The sequence below is a fragment of the Triturus cristatus genome, chromosome 6 (genome assembly GCF_964204655.1).
Source record: "Triturus cristatus chromosome 6, aTriCri1.1, whole genome shotgun sequence".
In the NCBI taxonomy this organism is placed as follows: domain Eukaryota; kingdom Metazoa; phylum Chordata; class Amphibia; order Caudata; family Salamandridae; genus Triturus; species Triturus cristatus.
Genome location: NC_140589.1, coordinates 1,851,199,324 through 1,851,222,001, shown reverse-complemented (window position 1 = coordinate 1,851,222,001; position 22,678 = coordinate 1,851,199,324). Strand labels below are relative to the sequence as shown.

General features: G+C 44.7%; 1 protein-coding gene across 1 annotated transcript in view; it reads left to right on the top strand.

The window, feature by feature from the left end:
* The window catches only part of LOC146822191 (vomeronasal type-2 receptor 26-like), a 73,128-nt gene that overhangs the window by 23,739 nt on the left and 26,711 nt on the right, over positions 1-22,678 (top strand). The gene's annotated exons all lie outside the window — the stretch shown is intronic.

Genomic DNA, 22,678 nt, shown 5'->3' with positions numbered 1-22,678 from the left:
GTGGGTGTGGATGGTGGGGGGGGTGTGGATGGTGGGGGGGGTGTGTGGATGGTTGTGGGTGTGTGGGTGTGGTTGTGCAGGTGTGTGTGTGTGTGAATGTGATGAGGGTGTGTTTGTGAAGGTGGTTGTGTGGAGATGTGCAAGTGTAAGGTGTGGTGAAGCTTGTAGTAAGGTGCTGTAAGTTGTCTGTGGTGTCTGGCAGCAGTGAGTCTGTTGCAAAGGCTCATGGTTTGTGTGTGTGGGCCCTTTTTATTGGTCCATTGGTGGGTGTGGCTGTGTTTGAAGTTTGGGTGGGTGTGTTATAAGGAGTGGTGGTGTTTAGGGCCTCTGTTTGTTTTTTGCAGTTGCAGGTCAGTGTATGTGTTTTTTTTAGTGTTTGTTGGCCATGTTTAGTGGCTTTGTGCCATTCGAATAGTGTATTCTTGTGTTGTTTTGTTTTGTCCTGGTTGTGTACGTGCGTTTTGAGCGTGTGTACGGTGTGTAGATGGGCCATTTGGTTGTACGGTGCTGTCCTTGTGTGTGGCTTGCCACGACTCGTACATGCGGTTGTGATGTTGGGGCATGGGGTGCGCTCCGTACTTAGGAGGTTGTGTTGGGGGTGCGACGGGAACGTACTGGGGTGTGGGTACACGGTGGTACGAAACGTACAGGGGTGGGGGTAGGACTCGAACGTACTGAGGTGTGGGTACACGGTGGTACGACACGTACAGGGGTGGGGGTACGACTCGAACGTACTGGGGTGTGGGTACATGGGGGTAGGACACGTACAGGGGTGGGGGTACGACTCGAACGTACTGGGGTGTGGGTACACGGTGGTACGACACGTACAGGGGTGGGGGTACGACTCGAACGTACTGGGGTGTGGGTACACGGTGGTACGACACGTACAGGGGTGGGGGTAGGACTCGAACGTACTGGGGTGTGGGTACACGGTGGTACGACACGTACTGGGGTGGGGGTAGGACTCGAACGTACTGGGGTGTGGGTACACGGTGGTACGACACGTACAGGGGTGGGGGTACGACTCGAACGTACTGGGGTGTGGGTACACAGTGGTACGACACGTACAGGGGTGGGGGTACGACTCGAACGTACTGGGGTGTGGGTACACGGTGGTACGACACGTACAGGGGTGGGGGTACGACTCGAACGTACTGGGGTGTGGGTACACAGTGGTACGACACGTACAGGGGTGGGGGTACGACTCGAACGTACTGCGGTGTGGGTACACGGGGGTAGGACACGTACAGGGGTGGGGGTACGACTCGAACGTACTGGGGTGTAGGTACACGGGGGTATGACACGTACAGGGGTGGGGGTACGACTCGAACGTACTGGGGTGTGGGTACACGGTGGTACGACACGTACAGGGGTGGGGGTAGGACTCGAACGTACTGGGGTGTGGGTACACGGTGGTACGACACATACAGGGGTGGGGGTACGACTCGAACGTACTGGGGTGTGGGTACACGGGGGTAGGACACGTACAGGGGTGGGGGTACGACTCGAACGTACTGGGGTGTAGGTACACGGGGGTATGACACGTACAGGGGTGGGGGTACGACTCGAACGTACTGGGGTGTGGGTACACGGTGGTACGACACGTACAGGGGTGGGGGTAGGACTCGAACGTACTGGGGTGTGGGTACACGGTGGTACGACACGTACAGGGGTGGGGGTACGACTCGAACTTACTGGGGTGTGGGTACACGGTGGTACGACACGTACAGGGGTGGGGGTACGACTCGAACGTACTGGGGTGTGGGTACACGGGGGTAGGACACGTACAGGGGTGGGGGTACGACTCGAACGTACTGGGGTGTAGGTACACGGGGGTACGACACGTACAGGGGTGGGGGTACGACTCGAACATACTGGGGTGTGGGTACACGGTGGTACGACACGTACAGGGGTGGGGGTAGGACTCGAACGTACTGGGGTGTGGGTACACGGTGGTACGACACGTACAGGGGTGGGGGTATGACTCGAACGTACTGGGGTGTGGGTACACGGTGGTACGACATGTACAGGGGTGGGGGTACGACTCGAACGTACTGGGGTGTGGGTACACGGGGGTAGGACACGTACAGGGGTGGGGGTACGACTCGAACGTACTGGGGTGTGGGTACACGGTGGTACGACACGTACAGGGGTGGGGGTAGGACTCGAACGTACTGGGGTGTGGGTACACGGTGGTACGACACGTACAGGGGTGGGGGTAGGACTCGAACGTACTGGGGTGTGGGTACACGGTGGTACGACACGTACAGGGGTGGGGGTACGACTCGATCGTACTGGGGTGTACATACACGGGTGGGGGTTCGACACGTACACGGGTGTACATACAGGGGGGGGGTGTACATTAACGGGGAGTACGACTCGAACGTATGGATGCTGGGGGGAGTGTTTGGCGCGTATGCGGGCACATATCTCCATGGTTGCAATGGGAGTTCGGTTCGGACGGTGTTTTTACCATACGGTTGTGAGTTCGGACGCACGGGTGGGATCGTGATTCCTCGGTCGGACTTGACTTTTCACGTTTGTACGGTAAATCGTCCGAGGACGTGTCAGACACATTTTCCGACCCGAGGACGTGTGGGGAATGATTCCGAATGCGGTTCGTATGGACTTTTTACCATGCGAATCGTGATTGCCAGTTCATACGGAACTTGTACGATTCGTACGGTAAAAAGACCGGATACGAGTCGTACGGGGATTTTTTCTACCGGATCATAATCGGCACCTTTGTGACACAGAAATATCAACAGCAAAAATATTGTGGTCAAGAATATCGAATTTAAGGTTTTCAATAATATAGAAGTCATTAATATCATTTGCAAAAATATAGTTGTTTAAAATATCGATTTTTTTAATTAGTGTTATGTATTTTAGTATATATTTTAAATGTATGTGATGTGTTTTTTTGTATAAGTATTGTTTATGTTTTTTAATATGTGTGTTAAATGTTTTAGTAGTTATCAAATTTATTTTAATTATATTTTGTGTTTTTTAGTTCCGTAGTGGGTTGTGGGTTTATAGGGGAATAGGGTGGGAAGTAATTTAATTATAATAAATTAATGATTATGTTTAATTTATTCATATTTATTTAACTAAGATTTTATAGTGTTAATTTGTGTTTTTATTTATTTTTTGGTAAATTTTATGTGTGGGTTGTGGGGTTTATAGGGGTATAGGATGGGAAGTAATTTATATGTAATTAATTATTAATTGGTTGTTAGTTAATATTAATTAATTAGTTGGTAATTCATTATGGTAATTGTGTAATTTGTTTAGGTGCAGGTTGTAGGGATTATAGGGGTAAAGGGTTGGAAGTAATTTATTTTTAATTAAGTAATAATTAGTTGATTGTAAATAATAAATAATTGATAATCAATTTTATTAATTGTTCAATTATATGTTTTTGGGGTGTGGGTTTTAGGTTTATAAAGGTAAAAGGTGGGAAGTTATTTATTTTTAATTAATAATTAGTTGTTAATATTAAATTAATTGAAAATTAAATATGGAAATTGTGTAATTAATTTTAGGTGCTGGTTGTGGGGTTTATATGGGTAAAGGGTGGGAAGTAATCTAGTTTTAATCAATGACTAATTAAGTGATAATTATTATTAATTAATTAATTGATAATTAATTAGAGCGATTGTTAATTTTTTTTTGTTTGGTGGGTATTTTAGGGGCAAAGGGTGGGGAGTTAATTTTTATGTGTTTTGATTTATTTTTTAATTAATAATATTTCTATTATTATTAATTACGTTAATTATGGAAGTACATTTTTTATTTATTTAGGTGTGGGTTGTGAATGTGTGGTGTTATAAGGCAGTAAGTAAATAAACAAAATTTATATAATAATTAATGTTTTTGTTCACAAATAACTTCTAAATTAAAATATTTGTTTGAATTTTTTATTTTTTATTCAATATATGTGTTGGTATTTGTGATACATATTTAACATTGTAATATGTTTTGAAATATTTATATTTATGTTTTTATTTTGCTTTTTAAATAATTTTTGTTGTTGACATTTTGTTTGTTTTTAATTTGGAGTGGAAATAATACATTTTACCCCTCCGCAATCCAACACTTTCCCTTCTGTTACAATGACTAATACTAATACCACAATACTCTACATTCTGCAGCCGACTGTAAATTACACCTCTCACAATCACATAAGACGTATCTGCTATAAGGGTTGTCCATCATCATTACTGTGCAGCCAATAAACCAGCCATCACCAAATGAACAGGCATGGAATAACTGAAGAGATCTGTCACACGCTGCAGGTCAATTCGAGGACTTTAATCTAGCCCACAACAGTAGGTCCCAAATATCTATGGCTGCTTCCTTACATCTCACAATGACAATCAGATATGGGATGATAGTAACAATGCCCATTCCAGCAGATCTCTTCCCTTCTCTCTTCCTCAAACCATGTCAGCACGGGCCCACAACTATATGCCACATTTCTGACTGGACAGCGGACCACAGTAACCACCACAATGCTACATGCTCCGCCCCATCTCAGTAGTCATAATGCATGTTAGAAATTGGGTCTCTAGCTGGCAGAGGTATGCACCCTGTCTAAGTAGGAACCACAGTCCTAGTCTAGGTAAGTCAGATACACAATAAAAGAATACCTGTGTTCACCTTCTACTAGCTTGGCACAGAGCAGACATGCTAATCTAAAGAGGCAGTGTGAAAAGTATTTGTGCAACACAACAAACAGTAACACAATAAGACTACACACCAGGTTAGCAAATATACAATAATTTTATGAATAATTCAAAACCAAAACAGCAAAAACCCAATAAGTAGAACCGGATTTGTGAATTTTTAAAGAATATTTTAAAATATAGTGTTTAGAGTCTTAAAGCACCAACCAGGACATCTGGTCGTGCTTGACCAGGATAAATCCAAAAGTTCAGGCTGACCACGATGGAGCACGGGTCAGATACAGGGACCAGCCTTGGCCCGCTGAAACAGTACCTTTGGTTAGGGGCTGCTTCGAAGTCAAGAATGAGATGCGAGAAACAGGAAGGCAATGCATGATCACCAATCCACGGGATTCATAGGTGATCCATCGTCATTGAGCCGCACTAAAGATGGGCGATGAGTCATGGTCAGGTGAAATGCGCCAGTTAGAATTGGTGCAATGGCGACGTTGCGTCATCGTCGAAAGTTGCAGTTCAGAAAAACTCTCTTCCGAGGGCTCAGAACTGGATTGGCACCACTTGGCAGGGCAGGACTCACAGATGGCAGAGTCCAGGGGCTGTTGCAGGGTTGCAAGAAGTCTCTGATGTCCCTGAGAACAAGCCAGCATGCCCTTGGGAACACTCTGAGTTCAAGTGAGTTGGGCCCAGTCCTTTTCTCAGCAGGGCAGAGGGTAGCAGGGAACAGGGCAGCATATCAAACAGAAACACAGTTCTCCCAGAGCAACAGTCCAGCAGAGTGGCAGTCCTTGTAGCAGCAGAGCAGTCCTTCTTCCTGGCAAAGTTCTTCATAGGCTCAGTAGTGTCTGGTTTGGAAGGGTGACTTGAAGTGCACAGAGGTCCTTTCCTCGCAGCCATGCCTCCAAACTATCAGTGGGGAGTAATCAGTCCTTTGTGTGGGAACAGGACACTGACCATTCAGTTATAAATCTCAGCTTCTTCCTGCTCAGAAAACACTTAGCTTTCCTGTGTTTGTGGCTGTCTAGATGAAAAGCCCAGAGTGAAGCTGTGACCCACCACAGGTGTGTATTAGAGACAGGCTGCAAGCACAGAATGGTGTAAGAACAGAGAAATAACCACTTTCTAAAAGTAGCATTTCTAAAATAGTAATGGTAAATTCTGCTTTACCATTAAAGAAGAGTTATCATTACCATTCCCAAGACATAAAGCATGATACAGCTACTCCTTTCTAATCAGGAATTATTGTTTAAAAGTGTATTAAGGAATTCCCAATGTTAACCTATGAGAGGAGTAGACCTCAGGATGGTGAAAGATAAATGTAGATGTGTCTTACTATCGGGACAGGCAAAACGTAAAAAGTACATGTCCTACCTCTCAGTTATAGAGCACCCTACCCTATGGGCTACCTAGGGCCTACCTTAGGGATGAACTATGAGTAATAAAATGGTAGTTTAGAACTTGGCAAGAGGGTTTAAATTTCAAGTTGATGTGGCAGTAAAGTGCACGCAAAGGTCCTAGAGTGGTAGGCCTGAGACAGGTTTGAAACGCTACTTGTATGGGTGGCACAATCAGTGCTGCAGGCCCACTAGTAGTATTTAATTTACAGGCCCCTGATATATGGTATACCACTTTACAAGAGACTTTTAAATAAATAAAATATACCAATTGTGGATAAACCAGTGTTACCATGTTTAGGGGAGAAGCAAATGCAGTTTAGCACTGGTCAGCAAATCAGCATAAAGAGGAGGTAAGCAGGCAAAAAGTCTGTGAGAAGACCACCCTAAGGCTGACAGGTCTAACAATGCATGACATGAAACACATCTAGCATAGGATCGCAAAACAAACATAACACCCTTCCAACCACACTCTGTATGGCGTAGCTTGTGGCCCATGAAGGGAAGCGCGCCATTACCCCTCAAAGGGATAGTAAGTGCTATACAAATACTGCAGTACAATACAACACAATACAATACAATATAATACAAATTGTTTGCGCATCAGCAAGATTTGTTTTCGATCTTTTAAAATGTTTGATACCAGTACACTTCAGAATTACAAAGCAAAATGTGCTTCCTAAGTGCTTTCATACCTGGTGATAGATTTTGATATATTTGTACCGTTCCTTTGCAAGTATTTAAAATGTGTTGTGTATTATAAAACATGACATCCTACAGTCATTCTTTTCGCATTTTCTGTACCCCAGTGAAATTGTCACATATTAAATGAATAAGCAGCAATTTGTCACAGCTGCCAATTCAGCTCTGTCTTTAAACACACAAACGGGCCAAAATAAAAACAAAATCTAAAGGCATTTTATTACCCATTTATCTTCGGAATTTCAGACTGGTTGCTTTGGGAGTGCTGCAGCACTTAACACCCTCACACCTCCAGTTCCAAAGTGGATCTTTTTTTCTAATATATTGTATGCGTTCAAATGAGAAAGCAGCTTGTTTAGATAAAGCAAGTTTTCAATACTTTTTGCACCAGCTACCTGGGTCATTCGGGAGGGGGCAACAATTAAAATAGGCTGGTCAAGCCCCCAATTGCCCCCGTAGCTAAGGCCCTGGCTTTTGCTTCTAAAAACGAGGAGGATCTACCTCCCTCACTTTCCAGTTTAAAGGTTGGCAGCTTAAAGAGCATGGTCATACTAGTTCTTAGCTCCCTGCTTTATAATGTTGAAATCTTTCTCTTAAATATTTTGGTCCAGTGTCCTAATATAATCTGTGTGTCTGGACAACAGTCTTAAACCAAATGCACTTATACACTGGCAACCGATGTATATGTTTGAGATGATGAGAAGTAGAGGACTGGTGAGGGAGACTCAAAGCTAATTGTTCAGCAGCATTGTGTACCATCTCCAGTCTATTAATCAGGAATTTGGGTAAACCTAAGCTAAGGCTGCGTATGTAGTCAATTGTGGAACAAATTCCAAAATATACCAGAGTTCTTAAAATGTCTTGGAAGGGGGAAGTAAAGAGAAACACATGCCTAGGGGAGTAAAGATTTGCTACCGAAAAGAGAATTTGTTGTCAACCTTTGGGGGTCATTACAATGGCGGGCGGAACTGAGTCCGCCCGCCATCTTTGCTGTGCTTGGGACCGGCTGCCAGTAAGGCGGCGGTCCTGCTAAGCTAATTACGATGCGCCTGCCACTATAGTGGGCACATCCAGTGCCCTTAACATTGCGAACGGTGCTGCTGGCTGCAGCGCCGTTCGCAATGCGAAAAATTACACATAGTACATTTCCCTGTACTACGTGGCAGGCACCACATGGTGCCCGCCACTTTGTGCAGGGAAATGCAGGGGGGTGCCATGGGTACCCCCTCAGTGCACCACCACCCTCCCCCACAAAGAGGAGGCGTGCAACGGGCCCCCAAATCCATTTTCCGCTAGCCTTTCCATGGCGGTTTCCCCGCCATGGAAAGGCTGGCTGAGGCCAGCATTGTGATCTGGCGGACGGTGCCTGCTAGGCACCGCCACCATTCACCTCCATCTGTCTCCTCCGCCAGGCAATCGTAATGATTGCCTGTGGCGGAAGCGTGGCGGGCGGTCGCTTGCAAAACGATTCCACCCGCCATCGTAATGTGGCTGTGGAAATTGCCAGTCAGATGGTGGAGGGCCATCATGATGAGCCCCTCAATTCCTAGATTTCATCATATCAAATCTGGGAGTGGAGGGTTTGGCAAAATATTGTTGGTCTTCCCAAAACAAGAATCTTGGTTTTAAGTTACACTTTTAATCTCTCTGCTGCATCAAATAACTAACCATAGATAAACACCTCTTGAAGGAAGCTCCAGAAACATTAGTGGTTTTATCTATGGCTAGAATTAACTTGGTGTAGTCGGCACAGGTCACTCATTTGATCCATACTACATTGTGGCCTGAAACCTGATTGTGATGAGTGCTTTACTCTAAATACTCAGATAATCGTGTGTAAACCAATTTGTCCAGCATCTTAAAAAATGCTGAAAGCAAAAAGATGGAATCAAAATTGGAAAGAGTGTCAGGATTAGCGCACAACCTTTGAAGAAGAAGTTTGATCCCTGCCTGCTTCCAAAGAGTAGGGACAGTTGCTGAATGTTGCAAGTTGTTAATCACAGCATTGACCACTGGATTAAATAACTCAATTTAATTTAGTCAACACCTTAGGTGGACATGGATTCCCAGGAGATCCTGATTTGCAGCTAGCTTGCTCCGTCCTTTGGAGGCTTTTTTTAAATTTAGAAAATGTTGTATCTAGTATAGAAAATGTGTCTAAAGAAGCTGCCCAATCAGAGTTAGCCTGGTTGCTTGTAATATATTCAGCTTGAAACTTTTACAGTATTTTGTTTGAAGAAAAGCTTAACACCAATATTAAAGGCTTTTGGTAGTAAAAAAAAGTTTAGGTATGTGAAAAATATCACAGAATCCATGTTTAGTATTATTAACTCTAATAGGAAAGAAATTGGTTTCAGTAATTTTAATAGATTTCCCATAGGCTTAGAGTGATCATTTGTATCTTACTTTATCTTCTGCTCTGAATTCCTCCTCCATTTGCACTCTAGCTTTTTCCATTGCCTGGTTTCTATTGCTAGCTCCAGTTTATTAACTCATAAAGCAACTTGGTTGTTGTTGAGGAATGAATGGAGTGGAGGAAATCCTGGGTCTTTATCAGGACTAGATTCATTCAAGAGGGAACATCTGTCATTAGAACTGAACTGGACAACAAGGGATGAGTACCATAGTACCATTAACCAAAGAGGAGTAGGCTTGTTTTGGCAAAAATGAAAATAACGTAGCTTCATTTGAATCCTGAAACAAATTGCAAAATTTAACACAAATACAAGAGAAAGTTAATTTACAGTGTGAAATCAACAAAATAGATGCCAGGGGCTGGATCCTGTGAAGATCTGTTCAGTTGCCTTTTTGATTGCTTGAGAAAATGGAGAGGCAACTACTCCCAGTAGTCTTTGAGCCATCCTGCACAGAATAGTATATGCCTACGTAAGATGGGCACAGTCAAGAGAAACATCCAAGGGAAAAAACTCCTTGGCAATCTTGCAGCTTTTGATCGATGATGTATGTTGTTTTCATAAACATCAATGAACCAAACTCCTCTTCACTTTAGGAGCAAGACAAGAAGAAAATGCCTTGAAATGTATAAAAACTAGGAGCAAATATCTGGGACAAAATAAAAGCAAGGGCCAGTGAATGTGATGAAAAATAGCACAACGCATTACGCACCTAACAATGGCCCCTATATATAATACGAACAGGAACTGCCTCACATGAAAAACCCAGTCCTATCATGGATTGGGAACCTTCTTTAACATTTCATAGTCAATCCACCATCTTGGATAAAGTTCTTATTTCAGGCTTCAGCATTCCCCCTTTAGTCAAAGACCAAGCCGATGTTTGACATTCTTCGGCTAGTTCTGTGTTCAGCAACTCTGCCTTTGAATTCTCAAAGGAACCGACCAGCCAGTGAAACGTGCCTCCAGTTGTCTGCAAGGAAGGAAACACCTAAGTAGCCTAAGTGAAATCAAAGTTTATCTAAGCCACCAATGCCTACTGAGAATTTAAAGGACTGTGACAGCCACCATTGAAATCTGAGTTTTGGAGGGTCTATTAACCAGCCATTAATTGATTACAATGGCATGGATCCGTTTAGCCTTGTATCTCATGAGATTGGTCAATAATCTGATTCACAACCAACTCTAACTCCTCGCAAAGTTAATCTAGTGGGCCAGGTCAGGGGCTTATGATGGCTGATCAAATAAATTGTTACATTCTGCAGATCTCTCGTTGTTGGATAAATATGCTGTACCTACGGCAGTGGGAGGAAGTTCTCCCAAACATCAAAATTCATCAGATATCGGAGCATGACAAAATCTGTTGGGGACAATGGATGCAATAACAACAGTTTTAAACTTTCACTCCAATAAACTTGAGATCCAGTTGGAGTTATTGAATACCTTAGCTGTGTATGTGGCTGGTATAGACACTAAGCTGCATAATCTAACTAACTTGGTGATAAGAGCCCAATCTGATGTTAACAACCAACTAATTAAGTGTATGTGATCACATATTTTAGATGATGTTTCAGAACCTCCGAATATAGTAGGATCGCTTTTTGACAAAGTAAAAGAACTGGCCACACAACCAAAGGCAGAGTTACCTATGCCACCCTATATGGGCTCGGGGGGAGGGTTGCTAGTGAAAGCACAAAGTTCCAAAAAGCTCAGTGTTATGCCCTCATGCACTTCTAAAGTTCCACATGTGGATACCAGGAAGTTAGAAGGAGATTTGGGGCTAGAAATAGAAAAAAGATGAAAGTCACATTCTAAAAGAAAATGTTAATATTGAGGGTAGTCAAGTCCTAAATTCTATGAGCCTATGTGAGGGTTCCATAGGTCAGCATCCCTTAACAAAAAGGACTAGAATTAGGTTGTGGAGGCCTGGAACAAGGCTAAGAAATCTTCAGAGATATCATCTAAATCCGTGCTGCAACCCAGCAGGACCAAACTTTAATGGGTATAGAAAAACCCCCTGCATATAATCTAGCAACCCATTTGAATCCCCAGTTTAGTTCCCAGATATTGAGTCTCCCAAAATGTGGAGATAAAAAGATGGCAAGCAATAGGGATGTTTGTCTTCACCAAATGTTGACTGAAACAACTATAAATAACAGGATTGTGCCTGTGCCGCAGGATAGTGGTATGCAGAGAACGCCTGGGTCTATGCTGGTTAATGGAAATAGGCCTGGAGCTATTCAGAGATAATTTTCCCATAAAGGACATCGGAATAACTTTTTAGCCTGTGGTCCCTCCTCTGATATTGTACCCAGCCATCCTATATCTTCAGGGGTCACACTGGAAAATCAATCTTCAAATGCCTTGAAACTAGCATTGCATCCTTTATATCAATCAAGGGGTATACACAATAGTTTGAATCGGGGTACAATTTCTGAATTATCATTCATTAACTATACGGTCCTTCTATCTGTTCATATTTAGCCTATGAATCCACTAGTACAACCTGGTCTACCAATGGAATACCAAACAGAATTCTTGAATCCACTTTGTATTTTGTGGAGTGGGGTATTGAGATTAGGAAACTCACCCCTACAAAATGTCCCTCTTTATTGGTAGTAGTAGTCCCAAAAATTGCAAAAAAAGCTGATTGCAAATAGTCTATGCCATTACTTAGAGGTGTGATTGGGCCACTGAATAACCCAGTTAACACCACAGGCATTTTAGTTACAAATTCATTAAAAGGAGTTCACACCTGGGAATTGGTATCTAAAAATAAAATGTCATATGAAGCTTGGGCGTGGCTCCCAGCAACCCTTACAAATGGATACTCTGTTGGTGGACACTGAACTTTGCTTAACACTAGTGGAAAGGATATGCAATTGAGAATATGCACCTGGAATGTCCCTGGTTTAGCTCATTTGCTGGCCGACCCTGATACACTTTCATTTTTTAGAAGCTTTTGAAAAAATTCTGATGTTTCAGGAAACATTGAGAGAACAAGATACTCCATTGCTTGGTTTTAATGAATTTAATCTCCCACAATGCAAACTAATAATCAAGGTCGCGCAAAGGTTTTTTTTTTCATTTTATATTACGAGGTAGCTCAGTGTAAAGGCAGAAGTAATCAACTTGCAGTTAAAATGGATACAAGGTGTTTTATTACAGTTATATTTTTATATGATGATAATACTGGATGTCTATTTAAGTACGAGGAAAAGTAATAAGATGACTCTGTTGTTTACCTTGTGGGATATTGTAAAATCGTTAGCACTCCGATATCCAATGGCCTGTTTAGTCACCTCTGGTGATTTTAATATACATTTGGTTGCATTAAAATCCTTAGAATGGCCAAGCAAAGGTCCTGCTAAGATGTGCTGTGATACTCTGCAGCAGCTTGGCTTAATTATGCTAAATGAATCATCTTTATGTAAATCAAGGGGAAATTCCAATTTTTAAAGAGTCAAAACGTGGTTCAATTATCAATTATACTTTGATATAAGATAAGCTGGGCCCAAAAATTGTTGAATGCAAGGTGATTCCAAGAGTTGAAAGTTAGTATGATCCTCAGGGCCATATTCACAAGGAGCTATCGTTGAATCAACTGCACTTTATCGCATCCAAAGTTGTGATAAATTTACCACTCTATTCACAAGCTGGTGCTAACAGCCATTATCACCAGTTTACATGCGATAGCAGTCGCAAAAAACATCGCCGCAGAGGACCCCAGCAAATATCGCTAATGAGATGCAGAGTAGGCGTTCCCGTGCCAAAAGCTGCGACAACACCACTCCTCAACATTCACAACGACCAGACAGATCTGTGATAAGAACACAAATCCGGCGATAAGGCGCGTTAGCTTCAGGAAATCTACACCTGCTCTGGCCTGGTGTTAAGTCGGACGGCAGCCTGCACCACAAAAGGGAGACCAGCCCAGGGCCACATCGGAAGGGCAACAGATGCCATGGAGCCACTCATCATGCAGCCCGGACACCCAAGAGGGCCACAACAACCACCGACACCACACCCAGGCCCACAATACCCCCCCAGGGACCACCCCCAACCCTGTACTAAGAAACTGCACACCAACACCACGAATCCCAATACAAACATTTTGCCTGATGTCGCACAAGCAGGAAAATCAACAGACCTGCGTGACCAGAAAATGGAGACACAGTCAAACAGCAATGCAATCAACCAGAAAACACCATACAAACAAAAGCCGAGACAACCCTTAGGATGAGTCCTAGCGGCCCCTCACTGGACAATCCGTAGCACACAGCCTGGAAGACCAAACCCAAGAGAAGAAGGTGTGCCATAAGCCCACCAAATGAAAGAGAGGGAGAGAGCGAGGGAGAGAGACAGAGTGAGATTGCACGAGCAGCGCAAGGCCTCTCGGCCACCTGGCTCCACATGCCAACATACATGTGTGTGTGTATCATCATCCATACACCATGAGCCCAAGGCGAGTCCTAACCTGAGCGCCAAAGCCACATCACATTCCGAAAACGCAAGTTGTAGTCAGACAAACATCAGGGATGAAAGCTCCATTGTTACAATGCAGAAGGTGGTAGGACACCTGCACCTCTGACCTTGGACCAGAATGCGCCTGGAACACCCTGAGAGAGATGCCATGGCAGACGGGGACGACTCCCACACCACGCATTCCGCAAATGAACTATCCAACTCATCCACACCCCACACACAGAAGCTCCTGCCTGTGGTACCATTGCATGGGATGTCCTTAACACACATGGAAACAGAAAGCCACTCTTCCCAACGTTGCACACACATTCGAATCATTGATCAGAGCTGTGGCATATCCTCCACACAACTGCCGCAGTTCAGTAGAGTACCGGTTCCACGAGACGCACCAATGCAATGGTAGGCCACACCAGGCACATGCATAACCCCCGTCACATGGAACAGTACCGTGACCATATGCTGCATTAACTGGGCGCACGGCCACTGGCAGTGCTGCGGATCAGTTACCGGCTCAGCTTCCACATTGCCTACGACACATGCGTCCAGCCCTGGTTCCACTGCCGAACATGCATATTCGAGTGTCCCATGGATGTCTGCCTATGCTACACAACTGGTGATGAATTGGACCATGACCTATGTCTGCACCCCCTGTTGGATCACGATCAGAAGTGTAACTGAAACAGCCGTGCATGGGATGCCCTGACATACTGCATATGTATTGGTAGTTGTGCTTGAAAGATTGCACAATTCCTCGTGTGCACTGACCACATCGAGGCGCTCCCCTATTGGGCTGTGTTGCGGATCAGTGAAACGGCATGGGCTGAGCACACCTGCCTGGACCTCGTAATAGATTGGCTCACCCTGGTGTTCCTTGAACACGACAACGACGTACTATTGGAACACATTGCACATAAAGCTGCACTGGCATACATGGACGAGTAACTACGATCCTGCAGCCACATCCAATTGGCACCCACAGCACATGTCCCAACAACTTGTTGCATCATGGGGAATGACCACATATTCCACCACAACAAAGGACACGTCTGCCTTCATCCGGGCCCTGGATGCATGTGTGTGAAACAACGCATGTGTACACACACATGTGCGAGGTGATGCAGGGCCATGCCCGGCGCAACACAACATCGTTTGGCAACATTGCCAATTCGGACACACTGCTGGGGGAGAGCACACACATGGCAATGTAGCACAACATGTGAACCTGTCGGACCCTCACACCTGATCACCGTCAGCAGCGCAGACAATTGGCGCACTCCGGAGGCAGAGCACTATGCCGATCCCATGGGCAGTGAGTCGTGCCCCCTCACACAGGGCAATGGGCAGACGCAAAAAAAAACATATCTCACCCTGCAAGGCATGTTGGGCTGAGAGCGTTGCCATCCGTGATGAATGTTGCCCATTTTAGCCCCAACATATCATGAACCTCGAAATGTACCCATGCTGCGTGTAAGTGTCTTAAGCATGTCCGTGCCTGTTGTGGCCGTTGCCTCATCGGTACTGACACGCACATGCCAATAAAGTCTATGCAACTCCACTGATGTCTGACTGTGAGCTGTGGTGTTTGGATTCTCCACTTGTGTGCCACAATGAGCTTCCTCCCTACACAGGTAGGAACTGACTGACACATGTGCAATGGGGGGGGTGTCCCTTTGGCAAGCTCCACCTCTGTGACCCAGACAGTGTTATTGGATAGGTGCTGGATGACATGTGCACTTACTTGACTACAGCAATGTGAGCATGGTGTCCAACCTCTGACCTTGTGGAGCAATGTCATATATCACAACAGAATGTGTCCACACAGATGTGTGTGAGTAGGTATGCAACATGAACTTCTGGTGTCACTTGTGGTGTAGGGCACCACTCCAGGCCTGCTTTCATTTGGGTCAGTCCTACACACAGCCCTATTCAACACATGGACGTGTGCCTACGTTTGAGGTTGTGAGATTGTTGTTGATGTGCAATGGGGACACAGCTAGTACTCACCTTCACAGTCATCCAATTGGCCATGTGTCTCAGGGATACACATGCGCATAGATGTCAGTTACCAGGGTGTACCTTCATGTGCAATCATTGTCCCTACATCATGCCATACCTCCATACGTGAGTGAACATAGTGATGACACATCTGTGTGATTCTGAATATTTTATTCACATTCAGGTGATTGCGGGAACTGGGGCAGTACATGGCCATCCAAGCCCACGTCACATGGAAGCCCAGTGGTGGCCAACCAGAGTCCTTTGGGGATTGCACAGTGATTAGGAAAAGGGAGTGTGCAGTCCGAAGCAGGATTGCTGTGTAATTGTCCAGCGGTGACAAAATGGCAGTCCGTGTCGGGGTCCGGTGAATGTCGCCTAGTGTTCCGGGGGTCAGTAGGAGGTATTTCCCAGGGAATGATGCATAGGTCATGATCAGGCAGGGACAGGCCATATGGCGGTGATGGATGCTACTGCCTCCTTCCTCACACAGTAGTTCACATTCCCTACTCACTCCCCTGATACGGGTTCTATGTCCGGTGTGTCCGATGTGTCCGGTGTGTGTGGCGGGGTGATGGCTGCATTACTGTGTGCCACAGACACATCAGACTGTGAAGGTGATGGGGCAGCATCACTGTGTGCCACAGACACATCAGGGGTCGGAGCTGTGTGTGTCGATGTTCCCACTGCAGTCATCTGGGAAAGGGTCAGTGGCAGCAATGGCAAGATGAAGTATGCAGTGCATTAAAGTTTCCAGCTACTACTCGCTGGTGTCCAGCCGTGGCAGACATTCTTCCAGCATGCATCTGCTCCATGGTCTCCATTGACCTCCGCAGCTGTGCCAACTCTGTGCTGTCATCTCTGGTGCCTGTATGACCAGACAGTTCTTGTATTCTGTTCATGGCACCAGCGAGGTCAGCCAAGGTCTGTGGCGGAGCATGGTACGTACAGGGGGTGTCCAAAAGGGACTGTATGTGGTCCTTGATGGGACTCAGACACCCACGTATGGCATCGAGTTTGGCTCCCACGAGCTCGAAACCCACCCGCAGCTGATCAGCCAACTCCACCTGGCAACCCAACACACGCCGTTGGAATTCCATGTATTGGTCGGGGGGGTCCTGGGAGACAGCCGTGGTGGTGTGTGTTTCCTGCTGTGTGGTCTGTGCAGGTGGTGGGGTCACTGCAAGGCAGCTGGCCTGCCTCGTTCCTGGGGGTGGGGTGCTGAGGCTGTCCATTATCGGTTGTAGGGTGTCTTGACATATGTGCAGGTTGTCCTCCTCCTCATCACTGATGGGAGGTGTGGTGTGCTCTGCCGGAGGTGTTTTTTGTCCCTTTGCAATGTAAAGGGGAGATGCAGGTTAACAGAGTTTCACATGTATGTTGCAGATTTTCAGATGTTTACATTCAGACTGCATGCCAATGTACAATGAATGTTTTGAGGGAGCTGGCTATTTGATGGCAGTGTGTTTTTCGACTACATGACGGATGTGTGGTAGTACCCGTTCATTGTCATCACACAGTGTCGGGCAATGCCAAATGTTAGTGGCCAGTCACTACACACAAGTGTAACCTGCTATGAGCTCTGTCCTGTGGTGCTGGTGTTGCACTTTGTGCCACATTGGCGTCATTGATGATGTTCTGTGATTACTATGTGTGTGTGCTGCATTGTGGTGGAGTTGCCCCTGCAGCTCTGATTACGTGTAGCCTTCGCCCTTTGAGGCGGGGTGCCTTTGAATTGTGTACTTTTCGGGGCCTGATTTGCTTTGGACTTGGTTCATATGTGCTCTCATACAGATTTTGTGGCCTGGTGCATTGTTCGTCCGCTGTGTGTTTCGTAGGGCATGGGTTGTGGGTGCACGTGGATATGTCAGAGTGTGACCTGCTCCTTTACGGATGTGATCAGCACTGGGCTACCACCATGTCGATTCGTGGGCCATGTTATTTGTTTTGGCAGCTGCCATGCTGTCGGACATGCAGTGTTACTTGCATTGTCAGTGTGGGTCACAGAGCCGCTGCTTTGCTGGATTCATCTCATTTGCATGGGTCGGGTGTGATATTGGTGATGGGGGACCCTCTGTGCACATTGTGGATGGGGGCCTACTTGGCATTTCTATGTATGCTGCAGTGTGCCAAGCCAATCAGGGACATGTTCCGCGGTCATAGTGGGTGTGCAGTGTGCTACGCATACTTGTGCCTGAGTGCCATTGTGCCCATCTCCCCCCGCCCCCCGTCCCTGGTGGATACTCACCCTGTTGCTGTTGGGTCAGGTCGTATCATGCTGTGTCCAGGCCCCCCAATCCTGCCACCACCTTCTCACTGCTGACTGTGGCCACCATTTGCTCCAGCTCATCCAGCTCCTCCTGTGTCGCTGGAGGCCCACCTCCAGTCGCAGTTGCTGCCTCCCTGTTGGCGGCGAGCTTATGTTTGGTCTGCCTTTTCAGATCATGCCAGCGCCTCTTGACCTCCATTGACCTCCTCGACACTCCGACTGCATTGACGTTGGTTACGATGTCCTGCCATATATCTGTTTGGGTTGCCAGTGGAGGTGCTGAACAGTTGTTGATGGTGTTGGGTCACCTCTGTGACGATGGTCCGGTCTTCCTGCGGACTGAACCCCGTCTTCATCTTCCTCTTGTCCTTGCCCTTCTCAGAAGGCGGGGTTCCTGGCTGGTCCTCCGTGGGCCTTGTGGTGTTTGGCTTGTCCTTTGCACTCGGTCCGAGTGCATCCATCTTGCTACTCAGTTTGAATTGTTTTTTGGCTTTTTTTGGAGGCTTTTATAGTGCATTTTCCTGTCAGACACGTGGGATTTGACTGGTTTGTGTACCGCGATTGGGTTCATCGCATGTTTTTTTTGCGTTCACGTTTCGCATTTTAGCTGCGTGGTGTTGTTTTTAATGCAGACATTTGAGTACCTCGTTGACACAGGGTTATTTTCCCTCGATGGGCTGCGATATTAAAAGTTGCGTTACGCTACTCATGAAGTAGTTATCACGCGTTCTTGTGAATATACCCCTCAGGTTTTAACTTTGTATCTGCCAATAAGCTATAATCATAAAGCCAATGAGCTTCAACATACTGCTCATTTGCAATATAATTTAAAAAGGCTGGTGTGGCACTTGGAAAAACAAACAGTGAAATTATTATCACTTCATCGCTGGTGTAGAAATTTTATGCACACAATCCCGCAAAAGCGAGTCTCCTGATATCCACCCCTAATAAGTAGAATTAATTTAAGTTATTTAAATTGAAACAGTCATTTAATAGAGCTTAAGGAAGTTATTAACCAATGATACTGGCCGTCTTATCATTCTCTCAAAGATAAACTGAGGTCCCTGGGAAGGTCATATTTACAGGAAGTCTGGTTGGCGAAATGATGATATCAAGCATTGCTAGGGCATAGGGTATTAAATGCTACTAAGTTCAGTAACGCTAAAGCATTTTGGGATGTCATTCATGCATTGGAAAGAGGAGGTAAGAAGGCCCATAGTGTCAACATTAGGGAGGAGGTATGGGTAGGGTGCATTACTAACCTGTATGGCCCCAGTGTTGCTAACACAAGTTACTCAGACCTGAGTCACTATTATGTGAAATGTAGTAAGTCACCTGCAGAGATAGGCAGCAGCCCATATCTGATGCCATATTTGAAATTTTTGAACAATAAAGAAATAGCTAAGCTTTTGCACCGGATTAGATCGAAATGGGCTTCTGGTCCAAATGGGCTCCGTAACGCTATATTTCGTGCCAACTTTGACATGTGGGCCGAGGTTTTGACTTCTGTGTTCAATGAGGTATTAGCATTGAATATTGTTCCAGAGTCGTGGTAAGGAAGCACTGTACAGCCAATTTTTAAAAGCAAAAAATCCTTAAAACTACCGGTTGATTGCTTTAATTGAAAGTAGAAGCTAATGTTTTTGCTTCTCGATCATTGATTGATTTGGAAGATTGGAAAACATCACAGTGAATAATCCCAATTAACCAGTCAGGATTTCATAAGGGCCAATCTACATATACTAATTTACTGACCCCTACTTTATTGACAGAGCTGGCTGAAAAAAAAGCAACTTATACATGGTACTATTATAATTATTATTATGGCAATAACTTGTGGGATGGGGTATCCCCCAAAAATAGTTTGATGCTACACTACTCCTTTATACAAATACTTGGGTTTAGGTTAAGTTGGGCGATGGTTTTAGCTTGTCCCGGAAACTCAAAACTTGCTGTGATCTTCAATAAGTCTGTGTACTTGCCCCCTGCCTTTTTAATCTTTTTATGTCAGACTGGCTGCAGCATGTTGAATCTGTCAATGCCCATCCTCCTAAACTTGCTAATGTCCATCTCCAATACCTTCAATTTGCTGATGACACTCTTGTTGAGCCAAACTCCAATAGGTCTACAAAGATTAATTGCTGCATTTGATGATTGCGTTTTAGCTAATGGCTTGGTGCTGAATGTTAAGAAAAACTAAAACTATGGAGCCTGGCCCAGTGAAATTTAATACTAGATCTTGGATAGCGAGAGATGGGCCAAGCGAGGTTGTGAAGACATATAAATATTTTGGCATTTTATTTGACAATAAAGTCTTGTTTACAAGCCATTTTAATGTCTTAATGGCAAAAACATAATCTTTAATGTGTGCTTTTAAATCTCTACGTAAATCATTGAGTTGCCAATCGTATGAACACCTTCTTAAAGCCTTGGGAGCCAAAGTACCGCCAACTATTGCATGTTGCTTGCCCATCATCAGGGGTAAAGATGCAAAATTATTGGATTCAGAAGTAATTAAGACTTGTAAATCGGTCTTTGGAATTCTTAGGTTAATTGGCCAAGTCAAAATCCATTTGGAGTTCGGCCTCCAGAGACAGTGTCATTCTTTTAAATGTATGCACTCCTCATTTTTATCTGATCCTGACTCCCCAGCAAATAACTGCAGGTGCGAAATAAATCACTCTGTTTATACTGGCGCTTGGAGATCCTACATTTTAACATGTTTTCGGAGTTTTGGCGTGCAGTCAGTATTCTCAAGAATGAACAGCTGCCGCTGGATCTTAGGATGCAGCCTTCAGAAGTGCTGTTCTGTAGGAAGTTAAAAACTTGGGGGAGATTTACAAGCACCTTGCAACACTTTTGCGCCGCCATTGCGTCACTTTTGTGACACAGCAGCGGCATAAACAATGTGTCACATTGCGACACATTTACAATGTGAGGCATCTAGGGAGATGCGTCACGTTGTAAAGCCCTGCGCCACATTATACCTGTCATTATACCTGTGTCAGGTATAATGAATGCAGGGTGGGCGTTCTGATAAAAGAAAGCCTCGTAAAAGTGACACAGTGAAATCTACAAAATGTCACTGTGTCACTTCTACAACGCCACTGCATGAAAACCTTACACCTGCTTTAAGCAGGAGTAAGGAGTGATGCAGCACAATAGGTATAGGCCTTCCTGAACATTGCTGGAGTTGCGTAGTGCTTGAGACACGACTCTAGAAATGTGTGACCTTTGCACCAACAGATGCGCGACGCATCTGTCAATCCTTGCGCCATGGTGCTCCGCATTGTAAATGCAACGCATCCATGGTGGCGCAAGGTTTTTTTTGTGTGATGCAATCAAACTGACGCATCTCTGCTATAACGCGGAGAAGCGTCAGTTTCTTGTGAATCTGCCCCTTGGTTTTTTAGGTCATCCCAGGATCATCAGTGTTCAAGTAGCGGAAAGGGATTTGCTTACTGACCAGGAGGAAGAATTCTTAGCGTGGGGACACGCCGCTGGAGTAACCAGGTGCTTTATAAATTGCTAATCTTTCTAAATTGCTAATCTTGGAACAGTTCATAAATAAAAAGATTAAGACTAACTCATTTATTGCGGATAAAGATGCCTTAGCGGTAAAAAAACATGCTTGCTCAGTGATTAATTCTAATCAGACTTTGTGACTCTAGCCCTATTTGGCTACTTATTTTCCGGTATGTATGCGGGATGCATTTTTTTATTCATTTGTGGTAGGTACCCTACTAAGGAGGGCACACCGAATTGGATACAACACTGGCCAACCAGTGAATGTAGACAGTGTGGCTGGTCACATGAAACATTAATGCATATCGTGTGTGCCTGCCTAAAACTGCTTAATGTATGTCATATATCATTAAGACCCTCATTTCCTAAATGAAGGATGAGATCTGTTCATCAGGCTCTCATTCTATGTTTATCATGGGTTTCTATTCCATTCATTTGTCAGAAGCTAACGTTTCTAACAATTTCTAAAAAAAGCTTGTATCTGTACCTTAGATTTGTTTGCTTATGTCCTTCTGAAGGGGATTTATAGGATTAGATAATAGAAGGTCACTTATTTTTAAACACTTGGCACTTTAAAGTCTTACACAGTTGTTTGTCGGTTGTTGGAATTTAATGTACTGAATGTTTTTCTCAATTTTTATATGTTTTTGTCCCAAGCAATGTATTTTATTGAATTTGTATGATTATATGAATTTGTACAGGTATACTTTTTATGTACATGTGCATTTACATTCACAAAAAGTGACGTAACAGCGGTGGAAGGGGCTTGTAAATATGCTCCTATGGACTTGCACATAAAAAGTAATGTCCGCAGAATTCAGATTATGTAGCTGGGTTTGGCCAATCAGCTAACAAGATGTTCAATTCTTCTATCGGCAACCTGGATTAATGGTTAGACTGGTATTAGAAGATATCAGTGCTCAATTTGTAAAAATAAAATGTGCTAGGGCCCTCATCAGGAGGCCACCACAGCGTGTACCACTCATTGCCCCTGCCATGCTGCCAATGATAGTAACAACACAACCACTAACCATCAACCTCCTACAAGTGTGACAATTCAGACTATTTCAGTCCCCCAAAGCTATAAGAATGGCTTGGGGGGGAAGGTAATAGTAATTTTTAATGCATATTTAATTATTAATTAACTTTTGTTGTGGTCATCTCTAAATAAGCCAGATAGTACCACCTTGTGGCAGACTGTCATGAGCG